The following is a 5,528-nucleotide window of genomic DNA, read 5'->3' on the forward strand; positions in this document are numbered from 1 at the left end:
AATATATATTTTATATAAAATATTTAGAGTACATTTGATTTACAGTAAATGTAATCATTTTTTGCAGTTACTTTTTCTTTTTTTAAAAAACAAGACCAAACTTATGTCTATATTCCAAAACATTCTTAAATTACAACCATTTAAATTTAGTGTAATGTTATAATTTGTAAAAAAAATTACCTCAGAATACAAAGATGTTTAAAATTAGGGTTAATCCCTTTTTTATACCCTAAACAGGCAACGTGACTCAGGAGTCACATACATTTCAAAACGTATAATATAATTTTTTTTCCAAAGGAAAAGTAAGTTTAATATATAATTAGCTACCTCAAAATCTGAATGTTATCCACCACTGGCAGCCAAGTTGGATTTAGATCAGGCTGACTAATAGATCACTGAAAACTTGAAGCAAATCATGTGACCAGCATACTTGAGACAGACCAGGCATTGATAAATGATAAAAGGATTTAATAAAAAAATTGTTCTTATGCCCCAAAAAAGACAATAAAAACTATGTGACTCGTGGGTCACGTTGCCTGATTTAGGGTTAAAGTGCTTCACTGAGCTGAAATGTAAACTTAAAACATCTCAAGATAAATGAAACAAAAAGAAAATCTAAATTAAGTGTTTTAAGGACTTCAAACTGAACATCTCATGGTCTTATGGACTATCCTCGATTGCAGTCACATGCCCCTCCGATGGCCAACTCCTGTAGTTTGGCCTTTTTGATCTTTGGCCTTGGCTAAACCAGCTGGCCACACTCTCTCTAGCAGCAAAATCTTCCAGACTTGGCCCCTCTACACTGATTCTTATCAGATCTACCACTGTGTCTGAATGAAGGGATGCTCTAGTGTCTGATTTGAACAGCTAAACAGTCCCAAAACAGCTTATACTACTGTTTCAGCTATTAAAATAGTTCAGTTTTGTATGTAATAATAAAAAAAATGAAATATAATCACTTTGCTAAGTTAATTTAGAAAAACGTTAGGAAGAATTTTTTTGTTTGTTAAATATTTTTTTTTTTTTAAAGTAACGACTAAGCAGCCAGCATTAGACAGTGAGCCTTTGTTTGAGCAATTTAGCCTTCTCAAATTATCACGACCTGCCTAAAATAAAATATATAGATATAAAACAGTTCAAACATATAACAATGTTTAAACGTTAGACCCAGATAAATGTGCGCTATATTCAATTGCATTTTTTTCAGTGAATGCGCAGTCATTTTTGCTCATAAAGGTAAGATTAATACATCATTCATAACTGCAAAGGGCCTACTTTTATTTGTGTGCACTCACAATATCAACAAAACGTTGTGCTTTCTGTCGTATCGTCTTTAACAGGAGTACAAAAATGAACCAACACTAAATGATAAAAACAAAAATTCTTTCATTATAATCATAATCCGTAAGGATGCACTTCTCTCTAAAGGCGCGTCTGAGGAGATGGCAAGTCAGGATCAGCAACTTCATCCTTGTAACACAGACTCAGAAAACACTTGTTTATTAGTAAATAATTCAAATATCTCCTTACTCTTTCCCCCTGACACATTCAGGGTAATTACTTTTGCTGGTGCTTTGTGGCAAGCTTGAGCCTATTGCGTGTATTTGAACGGAGAACTGTTGAGCTGCACTGCTGCTACGGGACACAATCGGTAGACAGTTTCACTAACATATCACAAACTTTATTTACAGACATTTTCTCCATGACCATCCAAAAAAAAAAATGTCCTGGGTCAGGTGTACACAAACAGTTCTTGATCTATTGTTTAAACATTGTTTCAAAGAAAAGTAAATTCAGTATATTTCATACTAATGATACCCTGAACACTGTTTACAAAAAAAAAAAAAAAAGTTTAGATGATGTGTTAAGGTGCAGTAGAGCTTGGAAAATGCTAACATTAGCCTGATAGCACTGAAAGCGAACGTACCACCTTCCCTGCAATCGCCATCCAAAGCCACGCCCCCTGAACGCATTTATGCTCACAGACCAGAATACCAGAGACAACATTACTACAATAGCTACATCAGCGTATCCCAATTCCAGCCTATGTCCTGAAGTGAAGTAAACCCCTGCTCAGGGAGGAAGGAGCAATTAACACGGTGTAGAGATCATATCAATGGGAACACAGTTCATTCACGTAGCTCACTTCTAACGAGTTGGTTATCTATATCGGGTGTGTTAACTATGCGCATCATGCAAATTATGCAGAACGAGGACTGGAATTGGGAACCGCTGGGCTACATCATGTGTCATTCACCGGTGAGAAAACTTTAAAAGTACTACAATACCAGGAAGGTTGTTGATGTTTGTCTGCCATTCTCAACAGGGTGCGCAGAGGTATGCAGATACATACACTGACAGGCAGGTAGGAAAACAAATTAAAGTGCTCGGACCGAGCGTTTTGATTGGACAAACATTTCTTGGTCCGATGTCTTCCACAGAATATATAAACACAGATAAATACATTTAGACCACTTAACTTAATGATTGCTATCGGGATGTGAAGAGACTTTCAACCAGCACAACAAAAAATGTTTCTTGAGACAATCACCTATTGCGCCTTTAAATAAAAAATAAAAGGCAATGATTTAAAAAAATATATAAATTCTACATACTGAAAATAGTACAAGAAAAACATAACATTTCATTCATTTTTTATTCTCTACAGTCGTGGCCAAAAGTTTTGAGAATTACATAAATATTAGTTTTCAAAAAGTTTGCTGCTAAACTGCTTTTAGATCTTTGTTTCAGTTGTTTCTGTGATGTGCTGAAATATAATTATAAGCACGTCATACGTTTCAAAGGCTTTTATCGACAATTACATGACATTTATGCAAAGAGTCAGTATTTGCAGTGTTGGCCCTTCTTTTTCAGGACCTCTGCAATTCGACTGGGCATGCTCTCAATCAACTTCTGGGCCAAATCCTGACTGATAGCAACCCATTCTTTCATAATAACTTCTTGGAGTTTGTCAGAATTAGTGGGTTTTTGTTTGTCCCCCCGCCTCTTGAGGATTGACCACAAGTTCTCAATGGGATAAAGATCTGGGGAGTTTCCAGGCCATGGACCCAAAATTTCAACATTCTGGTTCCCGAGCCACTCAGTTATCACTTTTGCCTTATGGCACGGTGCTCCATCGTGCTGGAAAATGCATTGTTCTTCACCAAACTGTTGTTGGATTGTTGGAAGAAGTTGCTGTTGGAGGGTGCTTTGGTACCATTCTTTATTCATGGCTGTGTTTTTGGGCAGAATTGTGAGTGAGCCCACTCCCTTGGATGAGAAGCAACCCCACACATGAATGGTGTCAGGATGCTTTACTGTTGGCATGACACAGGACTGATGGTAGCGGTCACCTTTTCTACTCCGGACAAGCCTTTTTCCAGATGCCCCAAACAATCGGAAAGGGGCTTCATCGGAGAATATGACTTTGCCCCAGTCCTCAGCAGTCCATTCACTATACTTTCTGCAGAAGATCAATTTGTCCCTGATGTTTTTTTTGGAGAGAAGTGGCTTCTTTGCTGCCCTTCTTGACACCAGGCCATCTTCCAAAAGTCTTCGCCTCACTGTGCGTGCAGATGCGCTCACACCTGCCTGCTGCCATTCCTGAGCAAGCTCTGCACTGGTGGCACTCCGATCCCGCAGCTGAATCCTCTTTAGGAGACGATCCTGGCGCTTGCTGGACTTTCTTGGACGCCCTGAAGCCTTCTTTACAAGAATTGATGAACCTATAAATTGTTGATTTAGGTGCAATCTTAGTAGCCACAATATCCTTGCCTGTGAAGCCATTTTTATGCAACGCAATGATGGCTGCACGCGTTTCTTTGCAGGTCACCATGGTTAACAATGGAAGAACAATGATTTCAAAAGCATCACCCTCCTTTTAACATGTCAAGTCTGCTATTCTTACCCAATCAGCCTGACATAATGATCTCCAGCCTTGTGCTCATCAACATTCTCACCTGAGTTAACAAGACGATTTCTGAAATGATCTCAGCAGGTCCTTTAATGACAGCAATGAAATGCAGTGGAAAGTTTTTTTTGGGATTAAGTTAATTTTCATGGCAAAGAAGGACTATGCAATTCATCTGATCACTCTTCATAACATTCTGGAGTATATGCAAATTGCTATTATAAAAACTTAAGCAGCAACTTTTCCAATTTCCAATATTTATGTAATTCTCAAAACTTTTGGGCACGACTGTACAACTACAGGAGTTGTTCTCCTAAGTCCAAACAATGTGGTCTTGAACAGAAAAAAGCAGAGGAATTAAATAATAATAATAATAATTTCATATAATGAACTGTAGGTTACAGTTATGACAGCCACACTATTTAATTCCCATGAGACATCTTCAAAAAAGACCAAGAAGAAAACTGTTAGTTTTGATGAGTTCCACTGAAACAATGTCAAGAGACAGACTATTGCTAAACTGTTAATGAACTTGTATAGGTTAAGCCGAGTTATGTCTGTATTTGAGCTATTTTACAAAATCTAGCACAAAACCAGATCTGTGTAGATCTTGTAAACCAAACTAGGGCTGTTTACAACCACACCATGGTGGCAGGACATCACTGGCAGTGGTATACAAAAAATACATGAAAATAATAAGTTATGTGAATAAAGTAAACAAAAATTGCACAGGTTTTTTTTTTTTTTTTACTACAAAGATTTCGTTACAAACGAAATAAGTTTAGTAGCTAAATATTGCAAATATGTAAACACTTGGATTCATGCCAAATAAGAGCATACATTTGGATTGTAAGTCTCATTTTGTTTTTATTCTGTTCCTGTTTGTCTGTGTTTCTGATTCTAGTTTGCTTCCATAGTTTCTGATAACGATTACACACAGGCTCCAGAAATATCTTGTTTTTCAGTCTTCATCTCTCCCCATATTTTATCACAGTCTGTATTCATTAGGCATTAGAGGTATCATTTTTACAAGGAAAAAAAACAACAACAACAACAAAGAATATGATTTACATGTAACGTGTCAATTCTGTGTGGTATGTAAGGCCAGTTTCACACTGCACAAGTAAGCAGAGCACTAGTATAGCATTTTTTTCTGGGGTCCATGTTAACAGATTCGAAGTTTCACAGCGAGCTGAAGCAGGAGTGCTGCAATCTATCTGCGCCAAGTCTATTTCTGCTGTGCCTGAAATAACACGAAAAAGATCAAATTTCAACATGAAGTGAAGTGTTCTGTGAATGTAAGTGAATTTATCCACTCGGCTCAAAGTTCAAACAGCAGCGCAGCGGTTGTGAGTTCACTTGAGCAGATGCGTTTACTCGCTGATTAGTCTTGCACAACCTTTAAACAGCACTGTGAGATCCAGTGTAAAGCTTGAATTCAGCAAAGAACACAAATGGCCTGCTGATTTAAAGGGATAGTTCATCCAAACTTTGTTTCTTCAGTAGAACACAAACAAAGATTTTTAATTCAAACCGTTGCAGTCTGTCAGTCATATAATGGAAATGGATGGGAATCATGGCTTTGTGTTTTTTTCTTTGTTTTTTTTTTACTCTCAAA

This window comes from Cyprinus carpio, chromosome B4 (genome assembly GCF_018340385.1).
Source record: "Cyprinus carpio isolate SPL01 chromosome B4, ASM1834038v1, whole genome shotgun sequence".
Classification (NCBI taxonomy): domain Eukaryota; kingdom Metazoa; phylum Chordata; class Actinopteri; order Cypriniformes; family Cyprinidae; genus Cyprinus; species Cyprinus carpio.